The sequence below is a fragment of the Lagenorhynchus albirostris genome, chromosome 7, assembly GCF_949774975.1.
Source record: "Lagenorhynchus albirostris chromosome 7, mLagAlb1.1, whole genome shotgun sequence".
NCBI lineage: Eukaryota > Metazoa > Chordata > Mammalia > Artiodactyla > Delphinidae > Lagenorhynchus > Lagenorhynchus albirostris.
The window spans coordinates 65,611,501-65,638,668 of NC_083101.1; the positions used below are offsets into that span (position 1 = coordinate 65,611,501).

At 40.5% G+C, this 27,168-nt stretch overlaps 1 protein-coding gene across 2 annotated transcripts in view; it reads right to left on the reverse strand.

Annotated features, from left to right (window-relative positions):
• Positions 1-27,168, reverse strand: part of BNC2 (basonuclin zinc finger protein 2) — a 423,578-nt gene that overhangs the window by 20,859 nt on the left and 375,551 nt on the right. The window lies entirely within an intron of this gene.

Here is a 27,168-nt window from a genome sequence, read left to right on the forward strand (position 1 = left end):
ACACCGAGAGCAGAAAACAACATGCAAGCACGGTTAATACAAGTCGATCCACAAAGCATACTTTTCTGCCATGCCAACGTAGTCATTAGAGTCACAGTTAGAGAAACAGATTGAGTTGAATAATGTCAAAGCAAACAAAACGTAGACCACTGGGGCTCTGTGATCTAAAATGCCTACACTACTGCTACTTGAACAACAATGGCCTATAGACTATGCAAGTATCTAGCATATATTAGTACGAGATGTGAACTCTTGCTGTGCAACCCAGTGTATGCCCCCCCCCAAAAAAAAGGTACCTTAATCCTTATCAAACAGTGACACCATAGGAAGGAATTTAGTACATTTTTCACATTTTACTTCTCGAGCACAGCACTGGATTCAATGATGTAAATTCCTTTAAATAGGAGCTATTATGTGAATTTCTGAATCAAAAGGATGAACAAAGTAGCATTACCCCCATACCCCCATTGCTATGCTGTATTTCCCCCCCCTTTTTAATGGCTATATTTTCGTGTCATTTACCAGTAGCCTATTTCATAAGGTAGAGTAAGGAAAAACAGTAATTGCACTTCTCTGAAAATTGATTGTAATCCTATGACTCGAAGTTTGAGTTAGACTTAGCGTATTTGACTTTTTATGATCTTGTTATAAATGACAGCTATACATATCTAGAAAGTAAACATGTGATGGATTTAGATCGAATAAATGTGTAAAAATGTTGTCTCTCAACATTCTCCTCTGATAGCAGAGGGGAGTCCACAGAGAATACACATCAGTAATCACCAGACTATGTGTTGTTAAATATACATTAAAAAGCATTTCACACTTTCATTTTTGCTAGTAACTATGAGATACGCCTGGAGGTCGGGCTTAAAAATCCTGCAGTATAATGTCAGGCAATCCATTTCAGTATGGATTGAGAAAAATCTATTCAAACACTTAAATAATGACTCCGTCATCTTCTAGGGCACAGCTTCTTCCCACCAGTACACGATACTCGGCAACCCTCTGTGAACAGCACTTGCTCCAACCCTTGACCGTCACTTTACGGAAGCATAAAATCATCTTAAACAACAAGACAAGAGCCTTATTAATTACAAAGAGGAAAATCATAACATTATAATGGAGAAACGTAGCAGACGTCACCCTAACCAAGTTGGCCAAGAAACATTACCCGGTGATAAGGAACATCACGGACCTTGTGTGAGATAGATACATATGTGTATATATTTATACTGAGAAGGGCACACTGCTGCTTCCGTGGCATGCTTGCCCCAAAATTTATACCTCAATCTAATTATGAGAAAACATCAGATAAACCAAAACTAAAAGGCATCCTGCAAAACAGTCGCAAGTATTCGTCAACGTGTAAATGTCGGGAAAGATTTTTAAAAACTCAAAGACCTAAGATTGGTTACGGATTGGAGGAGACTAAGAAGACAGGACAAACAAATGCGAGATTCTAGGGATCCTAGACCAGAAAAAGAACACTAGTGGGAAAACTGGTAAATTTGCAATAAAGTCTCTAGATTAGTTAACAGCATGGTATCAATCCTAATTTCTTGGTTTCAACAACCGTACTATGCTCATGTAAGATGTTACGTTAGGGAAACAGGATAAAGGGAACTGTACTATTTTTGCAATGGAGAATTCTCTCTTGTAGACCGTTCTACTCAGCCTTGCAACATGAAATTCTCTCCGGACCACAATCGTATGGTCTGAATCATGACACCTAAAATTTGATAAAAAGGCAATACTTGTCATTTATTTAAATTACTAAAAAAAGAAGCTCTAATAGTTACATGGTATCCCTTATAAGGCTCAGTGCTAGCATTCTATCATTTTATGTGTGTGTGGGTGTCCAGTCCTACATAAAGTCAAATACAGATGTCCCTCCCTCATCTTGCAGGAGAAATTAGCCTTCAGATCAAACACTCTCAGACAGCTGTCTGTTCACATTAGTCGTACAAATGATGTGTATACACGGTGACCCTGGATGATCCTGGAGTCGGGCAGTAGCCATTTTTTAAAAAGTTATCGCTCACAGCAACGGGTCTCCCTTCCATTCTTTTTTTGGGGCAGGGAAGTAAAGGAGAGTGTTGGTGTTGTAAATAAGCAGAGAAATACATCGTGATTTTGCAGAGATTATCTCATGTGAGCGTTGTAATAGCTTCCAGAGCTCAGCAAATGTGTAACAGATGAGACACCGGAGGTGAGATGGCTTAAGGTTGCGAAGATGCTAACTGGGGCCCAGGACTTGAACCCAGAAATTCTGACTCCAGGTTTGCTGAGGTAAGTGACTGTCGTCCATGAGGCCATTTTGCAGGTGGGCACACTGAGTCTGTGATGACAAGGAGCAGGGCCTCTCCTGAACAAGGCTGATCTCCAGAGCGCTGTAATGTCCTCTTCTACACTATTTTTCTTTTACCATCAAATCCATTTTCTGGATTGTCCTTTTATGGAGGCTTTCACTATGGAAACCCAATCTGAGCAAGGTACAGCCACTTCTTCCTCAGGTTCTTCCCAGGTAGGCTGCACCTAAATCTGCATATCGATAATGTACTTACAGAGCTGGCAGCCTCCGGTATTCAAACAGGCCTTAGAAACCATAGCAACTGATTAAACCCACCTGAGGCATCTCCTTTCAATCACCCTCCTGTCTTCCCTCCCCTAACGGTACACAGCAGTCCCATATGGTTTCTCTTTTCTCCTGGCCTGCCACAAGGCCTGCTATTTCTAAATCTACTGCCTTTCAGACTCTTTTTTAGGCCTGAGTGGCTGTCTCCACTAAAAAGGAGACTGTTATGTTAAAGCACTTACTTCTGGTGGAAGAGGTCCAGGCTACTTCGCTGGTAGCCTGAATGATAAAAGAGAAGCTTCATTTATCGTGGTAACAGAAGCATCCATTTATATTTACACAGAAGGACAACACAGTCTCTTTGTAAACAAATGTGCTTGGGGACGGGACAAATATCTACACTGCATGCTCCCAACTGGAGTCCTCCTGACAGGGTAACCTCTGGATCCAGGCAATGTGAGATGCCACCAAAGTTCTTTCCAAAGAAGCCATCATTCACCAAGATGCTCTAAGACCATCACGTTCACAAATAGAGAAACTGCAGCAAGAAACAAAGTTGACTTTCTCATGCAACAGAATGGGTCTAAAAGCTCAACGCTAGAAATGAACATCACTTTTAGCATATCCTCGGATTAAACTGGTTGAAGGGAGTTAGAAATCACCAAAGGGAAAAAAGAGAGGCCAAGGTTCTTTTTTTCCTGAAGATCTTTGTGACAGAAATAAGCACGATGTGGTGCAGTGATTCTCAAACAGTGGCTTAAGACTCCTCTGTTAAGACAAGACTTTCCATGAGTGGTCCACATGCTATTCAAAAAGGGCTAGTCTGAGGGCTAGTATTTTCCTAAAACCAGTCTGCAGGTAATTGAGAGCAACCATTTGGAAACCTTCGGGACAATGGGACACTGCTGTAACAACTGAAGGCATGATCACTTCTTTTCAAAGTAATTTTATTTTATTTTATTGAACTTAAGTGTTGGCTTAAGAGTGATTGGGGGGGAAACTGGTCCTTCCTCACAGAGAGCTTGAGAAGTAGAGATCTATAATCTAGGCCCCCTTATCATGTCAAATACACTTTACCAGAGTAATTAAGAGCCATAAAAAGAATTAGGTATTATCACAGAATGAATATTAATAAAACAGAAATTCAGTCTGTTAGGCCACTAGGAACATCCTGACTACTGACCAACTCACACTGGGATGCTGGTCTCGTGCATGAATGATAATCACATCAGAGTGCGTAACTAGATCCTTGTCCTTCCCATTCGATTCTGTAGTTGGTGAGTCAGTTACTTTAGGCTTCCCCATTTGTAACCAGCGTTCAGTGACCTTGAACCCCCTGCATTGGGGGTTATTATTTATGAAACGAGGATAATAAGATTTACCCTGTTAAGTGAAATGCAAGGTATTAGGATAAGTATTGATTTCCTATGACACTAACTGGCTATCCTATTAATTAAAAGATGAGTAACACCAAATAATCGAGACTTAGAAACCAGTTTTACTGGGTTCAGAAAAAGTATACAACACTTAAAATATTTACATCTAAGCATTTTAAATGAAAAGACTTCCTTTTATTATTCACTGGACTGGTGATCATATCACTCAGTAGAAATCTGGCACCCAGTTCTGCATGGCTCCAGAGTGATTTTCTAAAATCTTTCTTGCAGTAGGATCAACGATCATGGTTTCAGTGGTTTCATTTGAGCCCTTTCTTCACATCAAAGCACCTTATAGGATGCATAGTTTTAAAACCAAAGTCAAATAAGACTGTTTGGTTTTTCTTATTTGAGGGAAAGGGAGAGTAGAGAAGGAAAGATGTAAAGAGATTGAAGAGAGACCAGATAAGAGGCTTTGGGATCAGTAGACTGTCAGGTGACCTCAAGCCCAGAGAATCCCCAGCCCAAGAAGGAACCCATCTGTGTTCACAGCAGGCCACTGGCATGCCAGAGCACGGAGGGAAACACTGCCTCTCTTTCCATGCGTGGAAATGAGAGAGGAACACTGAACGTAGCAGAGATCTAGGGCTTCTTTGCTCTAGCAGTATTCTAATTATTAAGAAATCAGCCAATAGTTTAAGTCTCAAAGACAGGTGCAGAATAGTTTAATTTTCTACTCTATTTAACGAACTTCTCGTCAGTCAAATTTAAGGCACAATTTAAAGAAAAAAATCCAAAAACGATTCGCTAAAAACTAAGAACATTTCCCCTTTGATCTAATTTTAAAGCTTTTAATGAAATGTGGACCACCTAAAACAAAATCAGAGGTTTATGAGATGTAGTTTTTGATTTCATGTCTACATTTGCAGTGTACTATCTTAAGGAATTATTCCACCCTAACCATACTGGCAACTTATTTTCATGACCAGTTTCCCATTGGAATTTTCTATCCTTTCTCCTTCAGGATGAATTCAGATATCAAGGCAAGAGACATGTGGTTGAGTAGAAGGTAGAGAAATGACCAAATTTCAAGCCTATCCAGCTCGGCACTCGAATCAGGTAAAACTGAGCTGTAATTGCTGAGTTAAAAACTGATGAAACCGTGCTATGCAAAACTTGAAACACAAATGTTGCCAGGCTTTCTAGACGTTTAAGTCTTACGGGTCAACGAATCGTGGGAGATCTACACAAAGAAATACTAACTACTGGGCAATAACGAGGAATAAACTATTGATAGAAGCATAACCTTAAGAATGAAAGAAGTCAGGCCTAAAAGGCTACAGACACTACCAAGCCAGTCAGAGGAATCATTTTGGAAAAGTAAGACTATAAGAACAGAAAGGAGATAAGTAGTTGCCAGGGGCTGAGGGTGGCAGAAAGGGATTGACTGCAGAAGAACAGAAAGGAACTTTGGGGAGTGACGGTAACGTTCTACATCATGACTGTGCTGACGCATATATGACTGTATCGATTGTACATGTAAAATTGGTAGATTTTTTTGCATGGAAAGTATACCTCAATGAAGTTGACTGAAAACATTAAACCATGAAAAGTGCATGAAATCTCACGACTCAACATTCACCACTTTCCCTATTTATACATGTATATAGAGCATCTTCTTTCCTGCATTCTGTTGTGACCAGAAAAACAAAGACACATGCCTTCCCCCCATTCTCTCCTATCCGTAGGGGGTACACAACAGTCCACTAACATGAGGAGTAAACATGAGAATTTCTATTTAGTTTTTAACCTAGAAAGACAATTTTTTGCTAATGTTACTAATTTAGAAACAGCTGTACATATATTGGGGCGCAAGCTCAGGCATTTTTACGAAAGGGGTGCGTAGAGAAGTGTTGCTTCTCTACGGAGCTAATATTGACACGTGGCAGGCACGTATCATGCACACACGTCTTGTCAAACACTTTGGAAGAAGCTGATGAAGGGCAGTCGGTCAGTTAATTCACCGTAGCTCACCTTCACCTGTGCCTCTCTGTGCTGGCCTCTTGGTTGGGTGGATATGTGTCAAGGAAGTGACCCAGAAATTAGGAAATATAACATTTAACTGCTGGGTCACTTCAGGAGCAAGTGATGGGCTCAGACTGTTATCTCAGACGTCATGAACAGGGGCACTCCCTCAGCTTCCTATGGGGGGCTGTAAATGGAGAGCTCACGGATACCACCTGAGAGTTGGATAGGGTTGGCTACTATGACTGAAAGCACTACCTACAGTTTTAAAGAAAAAAGCTTATAGAGGTCATAAAACTTTCAGTCCTCGTCTCTCCCATTCCCCCACTAGTGACCTGTTTTGGAACTCACGTGGGTCCATATGTAACAAGCAGCTATTTCGATTTTAAATTGTCTTTCTAAAGTCAAGTTACTTTTAAACCTCTTCTCTTCAGCCAAACAGTTTAACTGGTCTGGGCGCTCTCCACTCACATCAGAGCTATTTTTTCCCATTTTTTTGTTAGATCATATTTATCTCTCTAATTTATATGACTTGGCAATCTGAAGTGTGTACGGGTCAAAGTTTGTGTGCCTGTGTGTATGTGTGTGTGTAAGCAGGCGAGAAGGGGAGATGAATAAAAATGGTGAAACAAAAAAATTCTTATTGAAGATAATAGATTCTGGGAAGCACTTAGGGAAATTTTTAAAGCAATATTGTGATGATTTCTGAGAAACACTTGAAATTATGTGGGAAAACAACTTGGCATGCTTATTGTTTTAGCAAATTTACATTTAAACACATATTTCCGGGAGGGCACTGACTGAGAAAGATGCACCACTAGCATATACAATATACACTGGAGCAGTTTGCTTGTGTAAGTAAGTAAACAAAATTACACTCTTCTTTATTCACACAGTTCTTTTATGTGATGGTGCTTTCCCAGTGTTTCAGGCTAATGTTTCCAGGCCAGCTGAAACAACTATAATATCTGTAGGCAGAGTGAAGCATACTCATTTATACCATGATTGCACCAAATGGTTCAAATTAGACTTGATAAAAAAAAAAAATCGGGCTTCCCTGGTGGCGCAGTGGTTGAGAGTCCGCCTGCCGATGCAGGGGACGCGGGTTCGTGCCCCGGTCTGGGAAGATCCCACATGCCGCGGAGCGGCTGGGCCCGTGAGCCATGGCCTCTGGGCCTGCGCGTCCGGAGCCTGCGCTCCGCAACGGGAGAGGCCACGGCAGTGAGAGGCCCGCGTACCGCAAAAAAAATCTATCAATCAAAAAAAAAAAAAAATCAACATTTGTTTTGGGTAATGAAAACCCTACTCAATTTCCATGATTTGGAAATTTGTGTTTTGCAGAATTTCTGAAGAGCATCACTTTACCTTCAAAATACAATGTTGACCAGTCCATTCCGGCTTCCTCTGCCAATCCTCTTGCTTTCTCTAGGACAGAGGTGTCCCATGAGAAAGAATCAACGGAGTGTGGCACAGACAGAAAGGAAAACTTCCAAAGAAAAATCAAGACTGGACTTTGTTAACATGTATGCACATTTATCCCTTTTGGAAAACAAGTATGCTTCCCTCATGAACCCAAGCCCATCGTTGTCATGAAATGAGTGTGTGGACATCAGAGCTACGTATATATTGGCTGGCTGTGATTACAAAAGCTGGTGCTAAATTCAGTACGCCCAGATTATAAAGAACTTGCTTGAAATACCAATCCAATTCCTCTTTTTTTTCCCCCAAGGAGAAAGGAACGCTATAGGAATATCCACCACTGGTTAAAATGACAGAGCTCGCAGAAACTTCTTCTTTGCATTAAAGAAGTTTCTGTCGAGATGAGAATCTTACTAGTCCTTGCTAACACTGAGGTGGTCCTCTCTATAAATACTGTTTGCACATAGGGATCAACTAAAAGTTACTTATCACGTACATGTACGTGTACACAAACATGCACCTGCACAAAAAGACGACCGTCCGGGGGTCACTGCACGAAACATTATAAATCAGTCTTATTATAAGATTAAAAATGCTCCACAGTGAAGAACAGTAGTATACTAAGGTAAGGCATATCAAATTACTTGCAAAAAAAAAGTGCAACGTTAAGGAATGCTTCTTGGATGACGCTGGAAGTTTGAAGGGAGTGGCCCTTGACTGCAGTTGGGAGCGGAAGGAAAAAGCAACATGGTAATTTTATGTGATTTTGAGGTATGGCTTTGATAGATTTTTCAGTATATAAATTTCTATCATTTCCTTTTTTGATCCATATTTGAATCTATTTTTTTAGTGAAGATATATTTTAGAGGAAAAAAATTATTGATAAGTTGAACAATACAACCTCCCCAGATGATCACCTCTAACCAAGATAACATCAAAAGCGCCAGGGCACTAGTTTTAAATAGTTCTTGTGATTTTTAAAACATATTGTTTGACTTTTGATAAAAAATTCACTTTGTTATAGAATGTTCTTGACTATGGACCAGACAAGAATATATATAATTAATTCAGAGAGGACTATCACTTCTCCCCTCAGTAACGGTCTGTACAGCATTTTTATTTTAAAAACTGTGATTATGATAGATCACGCCGGGGTTACAACACATTTAATCATAGAAACTCCAGCTAAGCTCTATTAAAGGCCTGTCAGGATTTCTTCTCTGTACCCAGGAATTTTAGCTTGTCTAGCTTAAAACCCGCTCTATGCATTTCCTCTATGGGTATTCGTTTGCAAATAAATAAAGCAGTTCCCTTGCTTTGCCATCTAAAAGATTTTCAGAGGAGTAAATTACTTTGTTCAATGCATTTCAACAATTGCATTTCAAAGATTCCAAGGTATTTTTCAAATGACCTAGCTCCATTGTAAATCAAACCTGAGAAACTTTTAAAGACACCATACATTTTAATATTTAATAACAGGGACTTCCCTGGTGGTGCAGTGGGTAAGACTCCGAGCTCCCAATGCAGGGGGCCGGGGTTCGATCCCTGGTCGGGGAACTAGATCTGCATGCCGCAACTAAGAGTCCACACGCTGCAACGAAAGATCCCGCGTGTCGCAACTAAGACCAGGTGCGGCCATAAATTATTTAGTTATTTTAAAAATTTGATAACACTATCTTAGGAATCATGTAAGTTTCAAAATAGAAAATCTTAAATCCAGCTGATCTTCATTCCTAGCATATCAACCTTTTAATATAAAATTACCTGTGAGCCTCTGAGCACAGGATAGCTAACCCTATCCTAATGGGCTAAAACAGAATTTGTATCTTCAAGTTCCAAATTTTGATTAAGCTTAATATAACTTACTCATGGTCAACCTTAGAGGAAAATAAAGAACATAAGTGAATGACACCTGAATTCTAGTCTTCCTTTGTCAATGACCAGCTGTATGACTGGTTTCGGTTTTCTCATGGTATAGATAAGAGAAACTAAACTTTACTGAACTTTCTAAGCCTCCCTAAACCCAAATTCCCTTATTTGACTATTTATTCCTAGAATCTGGACATACAAGACATTTCAATTAAAATGTTTCAAACCCTAAACTAAAATTTTCCCTTTTAACCCACTTGTGTACGTACAACTTATTTTCAGAATACTTGTGTGTATGACTGAAAATATGCCCTCATCCGATTATTGTATTGTTCTATTAATATACTCTGGATGCTCCCTTTGATGCTTCTTATCGGCGATGTGATCAGAGGTACTAATTCTTCTGGATTAATGTTTACTCCTGGTCAATTTAATGATCAGTTCAAGTGAAAACTTCACTTGAAAACTAGGGAAACTGCTCAAGAAGTTCCTTCGAGGCCTTGGGAAGCGCCCCCCCTCCCCCAAATCATCCCGTCAATAGGGTTTGTGAAAAGTCTGTAAAACTTGAGGCTCCACCATTCCAAAGTAAATGTTATACCTCCATAAAGCTATATAAGTAAACATCTGTAGATTTCCAGCGATCTCTGCAGTTCCAAGAAACAGCAGTATTCGTATATAAGACCCACCCCCTCAATTAAACCTTTTAAATACACACAGGTTATTTTGGAGATGATCACCATTGAGATGCTAGGGGATAAATCATTTTATGGTTCAGGACAACAAAGGAACAGTTTGAAATCCTCACAGAAAACACTAGAAACGGGAGGAAGGAGAAGGATGGGCCCTGCAAGTGGTCTTGTTTTCTTCTCCCCTCAGACATACAGATAAAACCTGAGTCCTTGGACAGCTATAAATCTGCTTACTTTGCAATAAACAACCAGAGCTCACCAGAGCTCACCAGAGCCCTTGCTAGCATTTTTGCTTTGAGCTCTACATCTTCTAGTTTACCTTTCTTTCCACAACCGACGTTCTGCCACTGAGTTTGCAGAAAGCTTCCGTCTATCTAGCCGTCTGTGCTGGGGCTTTACGTATCTGAACACGAGCTGCCAGAGACCCTGGCATTTCCTGATGGGCTTTCCTATAATGTCTGATAAGCAGCAAAAACGGGTGCAATTTTTTTTTTTTTTTTTTCACGACGAAGGTGACTTTCAACATTAGGTAAGGGCCACAACCTTGGAATGGATTCAAGGCCACAACCTTCAGTCTCTGACTGAAGTCTGTCTGTGCAACCGAGATTCTCAATCCTGGTACGTTATCCCAGCTTCCAAAGCTTGAACGGCCGATTCTGGCTCACGTATTATACTTTGAATCACTCCACAACTGAAACTGACTGAACCACCCTGAGGAACTTTCACGTATTCATTAGGATGTGAGGGAGCAGGGGTAGAAAGGAACTGAACACTCACTGAGCAGCATCCGATAAAACACACACAGGACGGGGTGTGTGACTGAACAGAGAGAGAGACTGAGATTTAACTTTGTTCTTCTCTGGGTATAAGAATGGCAGTAGAACACAAAGATTAATTTCGTGCTTTAGCATTCATCAGGGAACAACACATTATTACTTGTAACACATACACAAGGCTGTTGATGGATATCCTTTCCTTTGATGGCTCAGATTAAATGTGTTCCTATAAGAGGCAACCTCACACGTGTGTGTGTAATTATAAATCTACGTACGCGTCATCAGTTTGAGTTTCTATGTATTTCTAAGCAGCTATCGGTGTAGCTATTATACGTTTTATTTGGTCGCGAAATAGAGGTGATTTGGGGGTTGGTGGCTGACTGAAGAAACAGAGATCAAAAACGGAAAAAGCAGAGTAAATAATCAACATACGTTACTATAACCCCAAACTCAGAAATCCAAAATAGAGGAGGGGGAAGCGTGCGTTACGGAGCACAAGGTAATAACCGCGCCTGTACGCCTTAATACCCTCTTGTCCCAGCAGTCCTGACTTTCGAAGCAGCCCACTTCTCGACATTAACGGTAGTCATTTGGAGAGCAGCAAACGTGCCATTAGAAGCACTTTTACAAGTGTATATTCATCCACCAATTAGCTTAATGTGGACGCTTTCTGCATATTTTCTATCCAGGCTTGCACAAATCTTATTAATATTTCCCCCTAGCGCTTTGACAGATTACCTTGTCGTTACGCATCCTGGAGCCTTTTAAACAATATGGGTAAACTACTGTTTGTGAGGTTAATGACAATTATCCCCTAATTACTGCATAAGTCACTCAGTCCACTTTATCTCATAGGCAGGGTTCTGCTCTGTGTATCTGCCATTGTGTCACCGTAAATGAATCTTGTATTGCTATGTTTATCTGCCATTGCCTTGTAAATTATACTGACAGAAGAATGAACAAATTACTGCATGTCATCACTTAAATACTGCTTCTGAAATTTAAAAAAAAAAAAGGCAGCTTCGGCACAGTGCTTGAACTGTGATTTTAGCAGATCACAATTAGTAAAAACGTATTTAATGTTTTCTGTTATATTTCAAGGCAGATAGCTTGGAATTTATAGTGAAGTCACAACAATGGCACTGGTGTGGGGGGGAGGTGAGTGGAAGGTGAAGAGCAGTGGAGGCCAAAGAAAAAAAGGGTGAGAACAGAAATAGAAAGACCAGCCCAACCTCCTGAATACATTTCTTATCATGTCATCATCATATCATTCCTATGTCACTCTTGAAGTATTTTCCAAGAGTCTTCAATTGCAAATCAAATTTCATGGGTTTGGGATAAGCCACACCCTTCAGCTAGAATAATTTTTTTTGAGGGGGGCGGGTTTACTTATAGCCAGTCCAGACATAAAACACAGCAACTGTGTAATTGAGAAGAGATAATATAATAAAGGCCACAGGCTCAGCCTATTTCATTGATACATTTTTAAACATTATTAAACAGGTTCACAAACACTGTTTCCAAAGTTGCATTGGAAATTGTTTAACTGTGTTTACATCAATGAAATTAGTTTAGTCCACTGCTGCATCAGGGTAACTACATCTGCTCTGATACAATTTACAGGGAAAATAGGATAATCTGAACATCTTTAAATTTAAAAAAGTAAGACAGATTGAGTCCACTGCGAAGAATCTGGAAGAATTTGTTTTTAACCAGCAATCTGTGATTCTACAGACTATCAGGTGAACAAATGTTTGCAATGAGAACAGGCAGAAACATCTGGCTTCCTGAGATGACTGCCATTTCATGAGTATCTTAAAACATTGTGAAATGAGAAACATTCAAAATGCCTCCATTTAAATGACACCAAGGTGGCTGACAACTGGCAAGCATAAGTAACGGGGCCGCGCCCATCTGCAGGACAGCTTTCAACTCTTAACTAGTTGGGCGTGTAGAAAGCTTGCATCAAATTGCCTTATGACAGCCACAAGTGTGTAAGGGAGGGCCCGCAGCACTGACGATAAAGCTATTTGGTGGAAGCATGCACACACGCATACACAGTACCTCCTGGGGCACTCACTGAACAGGCTGGAAGAAAAAGCTGCAGGAGAAAAGGAAAACAAGAAAGCCAGAGTTGACGGCCTGGCCCAGGGGCCTCGTGGAGCCCAAGCAAACCCCTAGGGCTCCCTCTGATCCCCAAAGACTGATCTTAGTGTCTGTTCCGAGTTCAGTCAATGCAGCTTCAACCAAGCAAGTGCTGCAGGCAAAGATGAAAACGCCATACAATGTTCTTTGCTTTTAGTGTGTCAAGCCAAAGTTAAGAGTTACATCAGTTACACCAGTTAAGACTGACTTCAGTGTGACAACCACTAAGGGGTTAAATTTTTCCCGATTTTTTTAAAACTATCTAAGCTACCTATGGATATAGAACTGAGGAAAGTGGATTTCTTTCTTCCTTTTTTGGAAAGTGGCTTTCTAAATCATTAATTTTCTTTTTCTTTTAACATTGGATTTTCTTGCCCTTGTTTTGTTTCTAAACCTTGCTAATGGTGTAGCCACTCTGCTCCGTTGGGGAAGGCGGAGATGGTGTGCATTTAGGGGAGATAAGCTCTTGGTGTCACCTCAGAGAAGATGAGTACAAACAGTACTTTCTGGAGTTTGGGAAGTCAGTGCCAGTTATAGAAAGGGAGACAGTCCTGGAAGGATCCATATAGGTGCCCAAAGGAATGTGGATGAAGACAGCCATTAAGAAAACAAATAGGATTTCCCTGTTCACTTTAATCCACTCTTTACAGACTTTTATCCAATTTCCAAAAACTGAGACTGACAATATTTTACTCCTCTTCCTAACAAACCTTGAGGGGCTTCCTACTGTGAACAGAATAAATAATAAATATCCTTACCTGGCATTTGCAGTCCCCTCGATACAAACCCAGCCTACCTTTCCTACACCATCTCCTGCCAAGACCTCTGAAGCTCCAGCTACAAAGAGCTTCTTGCCATAAATACCAAGTTCAGCGAAATCTCACCTACTTCTGAACCCTCTGCTTCTGACACCACCCTTCCCATCCTTCGAGACCCAACTTAAATGAACCTCTCTCTGAGAATGGTACCCTTTTCCTTCCTTCTCCCCACTCCCAGCAAGAATTACCTGACCCTTCAGCAAACTGCTTATACTTCTAGGTCATGTGTGTCTCTTTATCACAGGATACTTTATATTCCCACTGCCAAGATGAATCAATACTGAATGAATTCATTAATACCATGAATGCAGGAGTTGGGAGGAAATTTAGAGGTCATCTAATGCCACTTTTTAATTTTACAGATGAGAAAATTAACAAATAAGTATCTTGCCCAAGTCTCTTGCCCAAGTTCAGGAAATTAACAAATAAGTATCTTGCCCAAGTTCAGGAAGCTAAAGTGTGAGGAGCCACCTTGAGATAATCCATCCAGCTCCCATGACCTGGTCTAGTGCTTTCCCCACAATACTATCCCTTTTCTCCTGGTGTAATGGTTCTTGACTCAGGAGGGAGAACATCCACTCCATTCTACTGCCATGCCCTGGGTGTGAGTAGATTCCAATCAACTGGGACTCTCTACCCCACACCAGCCCTACCTGGAAGCCACTTCCCCCTGGACTGGACTCCCCTGCTGACCATCAGGAAGGTATCCAACACAAATGGGAAGTGATTCCCCAAGATCACTGGTGCAGGAAGGCAGCTTCATTACCAGTGTGCTGGGGGTGAGAAAAAGTTGAGAACATCAGCTTTAGCCATATGTGTGTGTGTGTGTGTGTGTATGTGTGTGTATATGTGTATATATATGTACATATATATGTGTGTGTATGTATGTGTGTGTATATATATGTGTGTATGTATATATATGTATGTATGTGTGTGTGTATATATATATATTTTTTCTCTCTCTCTCTGCAAGTACCAGAAAATTATCTAATGCTCCTGAAAAATGCTTTTGGTATGACATTACATTTATGTTGGTCATTTTTGGGGATCAAAGTTAAATCCTCGTATACAAGAAACTAGAAAGCAAATGCAACAGCATCCTGCACATGGTCAGCACTGTGTATCTGCCTACAGAGTGAAGACATGCATTCAATCAGTTTAATTTAGACACATAAATGACAAACCACCACAGTTAGAGACGTGTGTGCATGTACATCCTTCCTTCCTTCATTTTATCTGTGGAAAATAACTTTACACTTATTAATCCTTGAATCCTCATTGGCTCTTCCCATCAATCCTGCTCCTTCTCATCTCTGGCCTGCATCTGCTCTATCACTTTTCTAAGGAAAACGTCAAGTCTGAGGGTTTCTTTAGCGATTCTGCCTGTACACCCAGCTGCTCAAGAACTGTCCTCTGAATTCTGAAAACAAAACAAAATCTGAAACACACAAAGGCATGGAGGCCAATTTTTTTTTTTTTAAACTGAAAATGTTATTTTCAGGCTCTGAGACTGCTTTAAATAATACACAGTTGACCCTTGAACAATGGGGTTAGGGGCGCTGACCTTCTGAACAGTCGAAAATTGGTGTATAACTTGTAGGTAGCCCTCCATATAGGAGGTTTGGTTCCTCTGTATCCGTGGCTCCACATCTGAGGATTCAACAAACTCTGGAGTATGTAGTACTGTTGTATTTACTATTGAAAAAAATCCAAGTGTAAGTGGACCCGCACAGTTCAAACCTGTGGGTCAACTGTAGTCAGTATACTAGAGTTCAAGGGTCAACTGTAGTCTCTGGGCTTGGTTTTCTCACATATGAAATGGGTAAAAATAGCTACCTGCTAGAGTTTTGAGGGTTAAAGAAAAATCATAATACCTACACTTTGTGGAGCCCTTAAGATGAGTCGGGGGGAATCTAGTTAACATACATGTATTATGTTCATCTACACTCAGATCAGGTTTGAGGTACTATTACCAAATCCACTTTACAGATGGAGAAACTGAGGCACATCAAAGTTCATTAATTTGCCTAAGGTCATAAAGCTAGTAATTTCTGGAGCCAGAATTCCAACCAGCGATCTGAGTCTAGGACTACGCTGAAATGCCTTGCACAGAAGGCACTCCTGTTTGCCGCCCCCATGCAAGCCTCCACGTCAGGGCCTTTCCTGTTTTCTCTTTTCCCACTGTTCTCTCTGAACTGAAATCCAGGCTTGGATAACTCAGTTGTCCAGTCACCTACCTGTCTCTTTAATACCTATCCTCACAAGCTTAAGTAATGTCCCACATTACTTCCTAACTGGATTATTTTAATTATTCCTCATTCTTCCCATTTATTCTTTTCATCTCACTTACATTTTGACTACATTCTGATGTCAAGTTGCTCTCCCTAAAGTTCACCTCTGGTCACATCACAACCTCTCCCTCCAAACTAAACTTCAATGGCTCCCCTCTACTAAATGATTTAAGCATAAATTCTTCACGCTGGTATTCAAGAACTGCCCTAATCTAGCTCTTAAGTCTTACTTCTCTTGTGCACGCTCTGCCATTGGAACTGGACAAGTCAGCTGTCAGTGAACACACGACACTTTCTCACCACACCACATTTTTGTTTATTCCGTCCCTTCCACTTGGAAGGCTGTCACCAATTTTCTGGGGGCCCATTATCGTCCAAGGCCCTCTTTTCAACGATTACTTCTATCATAAATCCTGTGATCTATCCAGAATTCCCATCTGCTTTTCATGTGATTTTTTTTTTTACCATATTCCACTTTACAATATATCAGTAACGTGCAATCTCGGATAATCCCTTACAGTGTAACCAGACCCTTGAGTATAAAGGCTCCAGAACACTCAACTTTATACCCCCATAGCAACTAGGGTTATGCCTTGCGAATTTTAAACAAATTAAGTTGGCTTTATACTTAATTCATTTCTGTTGACAAGTGACCACTTGTCATTTCTATAAACCCACTATCTTCAGACAGATGCTTACTAGCTATCTAAAATAGTCAGTATGAGTCCAAAACCTAAGTTGTCCAACACCTGGTTAGGCAATCACATGCGCAAAGGCAGATATCCAGAAGTTTTATACTATGTACTTAAGAAATAAAAATATGAATATTTTCCAATGGAAGTAAAAAATTCACTTTTCTCAAAATATTTTGAGACCTTGGTTGGGCCTACGCTTCTGAGTTCACTTTATCACCAGATTATTTACAGGTTTGGGGATAGAAACTTAAATTTTCTAAAATGCAAAAGGGAATGACAATACAGAAAAAGAGTGACTGTCATAGGAAAGTGAGCTAGGAGGGGAAAAAAAGAGAAATTTAGGGATGAGGAACTAAGTATTGGAAAGAGAGCTCAAAAATGCAAATACAGAATATGAATATACATTTAAAACTTGACAGACTAGAAACAATTTCCACTTGTGGCCAACAATGAATTACTCAATGTTAAAACTGAATTATTAGAACATTTAAAATAATTTAATTGAAATAGTAAGTACTTGCATTCTGGCCAGGGTTCGAGGAATATCAGCATGAGCAGATAAGGTAGAGGAAAGGAGTAGGAGAGAAGTCTCTTTTATTAAGATTTGGTAAAACTAAAATGGCAAAGAGAAAATTAATACCTAGGTATATGAAAGTAGAGATTAGAGTAGTCAATTTTGAATATATCAATTGAATTCTTAATACGGAACTCTAGTTGTGTACCAAAAATAAAATGCACAGAATAGGGAGAAAAAAAGCACAGAAAATGGATGTGGATGAATTAACATGAAATGTTTTAAAAAAGAATATTACAGAAGGCCTTTACAGCTAGTCTAAGTTAACAATATAAAAGGCTTTCATTTCTAATTTCATTGAAAAAAAATTTTAATTTGTATGGAAACACAAAAGACCCCGAGTAGTCAAAGCAATCCTAAGAAAGAAAAATGGAGCTGGAGGAATCAGGTTCCCTTACTTCAGACTATACTACAAAACTACGTTCATCAAAACAGCATGGTACTGGCACAAAAACAGAAATATAGATCAATGGAACAGGACAGAAAGCCCAGAAATAAGCCTATGGTCAATTAATCTACAACACAGGAGGCAAGACTATATAATGGAGAAAAGATGGTTTCTTCAATAAGTGGTGCTGGGAAAACTGGACAGCTACATGTAAAGGAATGAAATTAGAACATTCTCTAATACCATACACGAAAATAAACTCAAAATGGATCAAAGACCTAAATGTAAGACCAAATACTATAAAACTCTTAGAAGCAAACATAGGCAGAACCCTGTCTGACATAAATCACAGCAATATCTTTTTGGATCCACCTCCTAGTGAAAATAGAAACAAAAATAAACAAAAGGGACCTAATTAAACTTAAAAAGTTTTGCACAGCAAAGGAAACCATAAACAAAACAAAAAGACAACCCACAGAATGGGAGAAAATATTTGCAAATGATGCAACAGACACAGGGGATTAATCTCCAAAATATACAAACAGTTCATGAAGCTCTATGTCAAAAAGACAAACAACCCAATCAAAAAATGGGCAGAAGATCTAAACAGACATTTCTCCAAAGAAGACTTACAGATGGCCAGTAGGCACATGAAAAGACGCTCAACATTGCTAATTATTAGAGAAATGCAAATCAAAACTACATGAGGTATCACCTCACATCAGTCAGAATGGCCATCATTAAAGTCTACAAACAATAAATGCTGGAGAGGGTGTGGAGAAAAGGGAATCATCCTACACTGTTGGTAGGAATGTAAGTTGGTACAACTACTATGGAGAACAGTATCGGGGTTCCTTAAAAAACTAGAAATAGAACTACCATATGATCCAGCAATCCCACTCCTCGGCATATATCTGGAGAAAACCATAATTTGAAAAGATACATGCACCCCAATGTTCACTGAAGCACTATTTACAATATCTAAGACATGGAAGCTTTTATTCACCTAAATGCTCATCAACATAGAAATGGATAAAGATGTGGTACATATATACAATGGAATATTTCCCATCCATTAAAAAGAATGAAATAATGCCATTTGCAGCAACGTGGATAGACCTGGAGATTATCATACTAAGTGAAGACAGAGAAAGAGAAATATTGTATGATATCACTTACATGTGGAATCTAAGAAAATGATACAAAATGAACTTATTTACAAAATAGAAACAGACTCACAGACTTCAAAAACAAACTATGGTTACCAAAGGGGAAAGGTTGGGGGGAGAGATAAATCAGGAGCTAGGGATTAACATATATACACTACTGTATAAATAAATAGAAAATCAACAAGGACCTACTGTATAGCACAGGGAACTCTACACAATATTCTGTAATAATCTATATGGGAAGATAATCTGAAAAAGAATGGATATATGTATAGGTATAACTGAATCACTTTGCTGTACACCTGAAACTAACACAACATTGTAAATTTATTATGCTCCAATAGAAAATAAAAATTAAATTAAAAAAGATAAACTGTTAGAACTTCAAACATTTAATATATATTAAAGTATTTTTTAGTTAAAAAAATAAAAGACTTTCACTTATTTTACTTTTCATACCTATTATCATTTGTTACTTCTAAACAGTGGCTGTAATGGTTCCACAGAATATCAAAGGAATGACTTGTCTTAGCAATGTACTGACTTTTATAACTAGCGAACTGCTTCTCTCCATGAACCACCATGCAATAAAACAGTTCAAGCCCCCTTTTAAGAAAATCAACTGTTTGTTGATTTTCTAAATCACCAGGAGGACTATTTACTTATGGTTATTTGAAGGAGATAAGGTAGTATTAAATAAAAATCATAAAGGAATTAAGTCACTTTAATAAATAAAAAAATTTTATTCATGGAGAGAATGCACACAACATTTCATTTTTTACTTTCTACGGAGTCACCTATCAAGGCAGGAAACAAGATTTGTGTCATCTCACCCATCTCCTCCTTCAGTGTCTATTTTCATGAAGTCTAAAATAGACACTGTCTGTAAATTTACACGCTCTATTTGCTCACGCTCGCGTGTCTCAGGAGTAATGCATAGAGGTTACCCTACCAGACCAAAAGGTAAAGTGTATGTAAACTCTGGCCAGCAAAGGAGAGCACGACCAGGCCAGCTTGTACTTTCTCCCCAAATGCTCTCCTGAGTGATTATTTCTCAGCAGCACTTCTATTTCGCCTTCATTTCCCAGTGAGGAAGTAAGTAAATGGAGAGAGAGATTCAGAACTCTGGCAAATTCTCTTGTTGGTGTAGTGAGGAAAGGCAGATTCTAGATAAACATCTAAGAAGTGGAATAGGGTAATAACACCCCCCAAAATTAACCCTAATTGAAGGTAATTTTTGTTATTTTATTTTGCTAACTCAGAAAGCATTTCCAAATGAGGGCTGACTGCCACTGTATTCCATCCATGAGGAGAATTCCAGTTAGCACTGATTTCCGATTATTAGAAGAGTAGGTAATGGGGAAAATGTGTGCGTGTGTGTGAGAGAGAAAGAAAAGGCGTTCTGTTAAGTCTCTCTCCTTTACACCTCAGTTCCAGGGCAGCAAGGAACAAGGAATGAATTCACATTGATGTCTGAATGTGCCAGATGTGCCCACCTAATTATATTATAGTCTAAACATATTTACTGAGCTCAACACCAAAATGAAGTAGTGCTTAGGAAGAAAATGGTACAGAGTGGGAGTATCCGTAAGGCAAATCTCCAGGCACACTTTCAGGCCTCCTGCCTTCCTCCTTGTATGGAATCCTAACCAAGTTAGGTTTTAACAACTGTTTGCGGGGTTCCCAATGCTAACCCCAGGATCAGTAAGGCTCATAGGACTCGGCATATAACCATGCTCACAGCTAAGATTTATTACAGAGTGAAAGGACACAAAGCAAAATCAGCAAAGGGAAAAGGGCATGGGGCAAAGTCCAGAAGAAACCGAGAGCATCCTTCAGAGTCCTCCCCACAAGGAGTCACACAGGATGCACTTAATTTCTCCAGCACTGAATTGTGACAACACATGTAAAGTGCTGTCTACAAGGGAAGCTCCTTAGCAACTCAGTGGCCGTGGTTTTCACTGGGGGTTGGTCACATGGGCACCCTTTGCCGAGCATGTACCGAAAGCCAAAATTCCAGACTCCCAGGAGGAAAGCGAGTGTTCAGCAGAAACCATATTATTTGCACAAACAGCTTGGAACAGTGAGCTCCCCATCAATGACGGAATGCTGGGAACACTCCCCAGATCCAAGTTCCTAGATGCCAGGGAAGGGCCAATCTTGTAAGCAGGGCTTTCTAAAGACAGCAGCCTCAGGCCTGCTATGTTAACACTTTTCTGCACACCTACCCATCACTGTTTCAGATCCACCACTGTTTCAGATATGTACTCCCAACTGCCATCCCACACAAAAACGAATTCAAGGATTGTGGTCCTACATGGCCACAAGCTCAGCTCTGATACTTGATCCAGGAAAGGGCGTACAGGTGGGAGACAGGGAGATGTCTGTCTTTATTTGCACACAGGGATGTGTGATTTACTGGTGCCCTCTATAGTGTCAAGTTAAGTTGAGTCAAAAGACACTACTGAAAACACGATTTGTACCTAGGAGGAAAACATCCCTACCATTATAAATTGCACAATAATACATACATGAGATTAATAGAAGCCTATTAATAGATTAATACATACATGAGATTCATGAGGTTCATAGAAGCCAAGGGACTGTGTTAGCTTCATTTCCTTTAGAGAACATCCACTCAAATGAGTATTTAATGTATCAAATGTTATTTATTAGAAGATGCAACTAACAGTTCCCCAAAAGAGGCCTCTGGTCCAGTAGAGGCCGGAAAAGCAGCTTTTGTGGGCGCTTTCAATATTCACTTCTAATAACAAAAATCAGTATGGGGATGTTTACAAATCTCTTGGTTTTGATTTTATATTAAAATAGGGAAAAGAGTCTTCATTGTTGTCTACAACTGGCTTGTCGGTTCTTAGTCTACCAACATGACATCCAACTTATTTATAGAAATCTCCTAGAAACAGAAGATAACTTAGGAAAAGGAAATCAATATAGCATTTTGGTTTCAAACCAATCCATCGACTATATGTGAAAGTATACAAAATAAAATTCTAATTTCAAGTCACATTTCCTAAAGCACTCTCACAAGGTAGAGATTGACCCTCAGATCTAACTAAAGGGCTCTCAGAAATCTGCATTAAAGAGAGAGGTGCGGGGCTTCCCTGGTGGCGCAGGGGTTGAGAGTCCGCCTGCCGATGCAGGGGACACGGGTTCGTGCCCCGGTCCGGGAAGATCCCACATGCCGCGGAGCGGCTGGACCCGTGAGCCATGGCCGCTGAGCCTGCGCACCCGGAGCCTGAGCTCCACAATGGGAGAGGCCACAACAGTGAGAGGCCCGCGTACCGCAGAAAAAAAAAAAAAAAAAAAAAAAGAGAGAGAGAGGTGCGATGTGGACTTGGCTTCAATGAAAAGTAATGACCACTGTTCACTAAGCACTCACTATGTGCCAAGCACTAAGGGCAAAAGCACTTTACCTGCGTTACCCCCCTTAGGAACCCTGTCACTCAGTGCACACATGAGGGCTGGAAACTGCATTGCAACTCAAGTCCAGAGCAAGGGAGAACATCGAGCAAATACATGCACTTCTGTTGAGTTTCCTAGTTCTGGTAAGAGCACTCCTGCTGAGTGGGGATATGGCAAAAGAAAACACATGCCTTCCACGTCACACGCGCAAGGCAAGTGCAGAAACCTTAGTCTCTTGTGAATAACACCACTAATCAAGACAGAAACCCGTATTTAAGTAATGGGGAAAAAAAACAATTAGAGAGTTAAATGGAAGGCAAAATATACCCATATGCATGTATCTCCTCCTTCCCCCAGGATATTAGAGTTCAGTGTCATGAAGTAGCATTTGTCCTGACATGTGTGATCGTGTTCTTCAACACGACCTCCCTCCTTCCGCAAAAGGGTCCGATGCTCACAAGTAGCTAGAAAAGAAGCAAGAGACACAGCAACGCCTGGAGTCCTGACTGAGGGTGTGCTTCATAAACAACATTCTGGGAGTTTCCCGGCCTTTGTAAGTAATGCTCTCAGGCCACAGGTGCTGGATTTGTTTTCTGTGGCTTGAGGGTAAAGCTCTCTGCAATGGATTTTACTGAAGACAGCAGGTGGGATGTGAGGCTCTGGGCAAAATGAAACACGGAGGTCTTTGATCACTCCAAGCCAACAAGGAAGAACACACCTATGTGTAAAAGTCCCTGATCCGAGACCATTACCATTTTCCACAGAAGCACAGGCAACACGCGGCAGGAGAACGGGGACTCGGGACCTGGGCCGGAGGCACCCACACACATAGCAACAAAGCAAACAGCATGCAAACAGCAGCTGCACTGACATTCAGCAAAGACGGAGGCTGGTTTTTAGATCTTACATGGGAGAGAACAAAGACAGCCCAACTAATCACAAGGAAGACAACTGGAAAGTTGAGGCTTCTGCACCTATCCACACACACACACACAAATCATGGCAAATGCATATATTCTGGCATATATCTTTCATATACATAAACCACAGCCTGCACAGACTTCCTATGGCCACAGCTGCCAGCTCCATTATCCCTTTCTGTAAGGGCTTTGAGAAAGGAAAAAGGAAATAGGGTAAAAATATTTCCATTATATACGGAATGGACTGTTGCCAGATAAATATGTTTTAGCCTTCAAGAACATTTTAATATGGATTTCTGGCAAAATTTTTAATCATCAAATCAATATTTTATTAAAGTTAATAACACCGAACAAGAGGCCAACTCCAAGTTGTATCACAGAAGTCACAGCTTAAAAAGAAGCCACAGCTTACAATGGAAGGGATTCTGAAAAAGAGCACAAGAGATCTTTGACTATCAGGGAAAAAAAAGGCTAAGCTCTGGTTCTAACAATTCTAAAATGCCCTCTCCACAGAAGTAAGGGGAGGCAGAATGGAGTGGAAAAACAAATCATATCAAATAGAAATAAAATAAGATACAGTATAGAGTGTGAAGCCACAAGCCTGTGCTCCTTACCAAGCCTTTTCCTTACTAGCTGTGACCACAATGCGCCTCAGTTTCCCGGCTAGGAAACTAGATCGTAATACCTGACTTCTACTGTTATCCTTAGGATTATCAGTCATTATTAGGGTTGGATTAAGTGAAGTACAAATACTCGTGACAGGCCTCGCCAAATTCCGAGGCACACTGCAAGCACTCAGGAAATGCCTGCTCATAGATATACTTCTGGCTTTCGCATAAATCCAAGGATGAACTGAAATCTTGGTCTTCCATCTAGAAATCTGTATAATATGATCTGCTGAGACTGCATATATAACAATAAACAATGAGTGACACAACAGTCACTTGTCACAAAGACAAAGGTTAAATGTTCATAAATTATATTAATAGTCTTTACTGCAAAAACTACTTTGATCAGCTTAAGATTCTCTTGGTTACAGGTGTCATGTAAAACATGCAGAGATAAGATTCTTACTGTAATAACAGCATCTTTTCTGAATACTTTTCAAGTGAATATCATTCACTGAGTCAATGACAACTCCTTTTAAAAAACAATTATTTTACCCTTTACTGTTTTTTGGGTATTGGCTGTGTGTGTGTGTGTGTGTGTGTGTGTGTGTGTGTAAAAGACAACACACGTGTGCAGAGAAACCAGAGGACACACATGTGCTTTGTTTGTTTTTAATAAAAGTATGGCAGGAATCTGTTTCTGCTTCTCCAGTAGAACAGAAGTTCCTTCAGAGAACAGAGAAGCCACTTGAATGAGGAGTTATGACGCAATGAGACCCAAATACTTCACAAATGAAGCAATCAGATAGGTGACTTCGTAAATATTTAATTAATCCTCTACGAGTCTCCTAAGTGAGGCCTCATAGATGCTTATATTTTTAATCTGCTATGAATGAACGCTTCAATCCAGTGCCTGCATTCCAATGACCCAGGACTAAACAGGCGAGGGTAGATGGTTTCGGGTATCACAGGTACGACTCCCTGTCAAGACACAGAACCCAGTGACATGCCCCTCACCAGGGACAGCTCGCTCCAGTGATTCAAAGAGGTTACAAAAGCGCAACAGGCCTTAATGTCAGCTACGTAGTTTTACATACCTACCGTGTCAGGGGCTCTCAACCTTCCTGGGAATTTTTTCTGATATAAGAGGTATTGCTTTTCTAACATCTTCCACCTGCCACTGAGCTGGAAGGCTGCTCGCTTCTCCTGGGCTTCCAGTTCACCAATGCTGGGGATGGGCTCGTCCCGGTATGTTAAGTAAACACAATCTTGCTTCTGCTTCCTAGCAAATAATTTTTGTAGTGCCTCTCCTTGATTTCATTCGCATACTTCTAGTTGTAGACATCCAATTACAAGATAAATTCAGATCTGCCTGCTTCGCATCATGTGCGGTTCCTATTAACATTTAGTAAGTGTCCGTCGGTAAGTCTGTGGACCGCTCTTCCACCCGCTCCCCCCTCAGAAATCCTCCTGCTGTCTCTGAGCTAACCCGGGATCTCTTCACTCTCATTCTTTATTATTATTATTTTTTATAACCCCAGACCGTCTCCATTCACCGGCCAAAGAAAAAAGTTATTCACGCCTGTTGAAACATGGCATGCGATGTAAATGAAATTTGGCTTTACTCTAAGAATTAATAAAGTGATCCACCTAAAACAACTCAGGAGCAGCCTCCTGAGATTTCTGCCCCCAACTTTTACTTCTACCCTACACCTGTGTCTTCTCTACCCTCTCAAAAGTTTGAATACAATTTTTGCCTATAAGTGCAAATTGGTGGACAGTGGGAACCAAGATCAAATCGTATGCCTCATGTTGGCAAAATGATTAACACAAAGAGTCAGAAACTAAGTTTGGAGAAAAGTGAAGGAAAAAACCCTACTAATGTCTGATAAGATCCAAGCTAACAGGAAGTGGCAAACTCACACGCAAAGGGCTTTAGTTGTATGACAGTAAAGACTCAATCTGCCTTCCAGCTACATCATCCCTCGCTCTCACGCTGGAAATGGGGAAGGGAGAGAACACGTCCTCAGTCTGTGATGGGGATTCAAAGACAAGGTCATTTGTTCCATCACTGCTTGTGCCTGGTCTTCACCATCCACCTCCTTTGCCAGAAGAAATACACCCTTCCTCTCTTTGTTCTTTGTTTTCATCCATTTGCTCCGGTTATTTGATGCTCTCTCTCCTGTACTTCAGATCCAAAAAGGCCCTGCAGGAAGTTTCTTCCCTCCCACTCTCGTGTGATGTCCTGGTTTTTTACTCCCAAATTTCTAGCCCCATCTTCCCTCTTCTCTTGAACCGACCATTCCCCCAACTCAGAGCTCACTTGTTTCTTCCCTCGTACAGCTCTGCTCGCCTCTCTCCATTTTCACTCCTGAAAGCAACCTTCCTTTCCTGATCACTCCTCCCATTTTGGTTAAGGGAAAGGAGGGTTGTTGCCAAAGGTGTGCAGTCACACCGATAGAAGCTAGGAGCACGTGTAACAGGAAACACCAATTATCCCACGGCAAGTGCAAAGGGAACGTTCAGGAGATTGAACCACAGTGAATGAGAAGACGTTCTGTGATCATTTGGGAAAGTAGAGAACAATGACCACATTGAAAAGGTGCCACTGTGAACATACAAGATCTACAAAATCCCTGGGCTGATCTATACAAAGGGAAGGCGTTCTCAGTGCCATTTCACTGTGCTCATAAAATCAGAATTAAACTCCCATTTGTCATAAATGAGGGTTACATATAGTCACTGACAGGAGATTATTTCCTAATTCCTCCTTGGAGTACTAAATTCATAACTGAAGAGGACAAAGATAAATGGTTTAAAAATGGGAAGGGGGGGCTTCCCTGGTGGCGCAGTGGTTGAGAGCCCGCCTGCCGATGCAGGGGACACGGGTTCGTGCCCCGGTCCGGGAAGATCCCATATGCCGCGGAGCGGCTGGGCCCGTGAGCTATGGCCGCTGAGCCTGCGCTCCGCAGGGGGAGAGGCCACAGCAGTGAGAGGCCCGCGTACCGCCAAAAAAAAAAAAAAAAAAAAGGGAAGGGGACATATAGTAGAGGCTAATTATAGCTAACAAAGCTTTAAGACCCTCAAATATTCATATATTTACTTATTTGTTTCTTCCCCCAGACTAAGGTTCAGTTGATATATGCTAAGACTGCCCATGTCTGGACATCTGTTCTTACTGTACAGTGCCTGTGCCATTCGACTTATTAAAATTATTTAAAGACTATGCCTATATTCTCTTCCACATGTCTACTTTTCTTTTCTTCTCTGAATATTTTGAAAGAAGTCTTCAATTTTTGTCTCTGGGTTTGTTGTTTTGTAACTACATCATTACATGTTATGATGCAATGTTGTTTTTCAAAACGTGAACAATCTTTTCTATGCATCAACCCTTGAAAAGTTAAG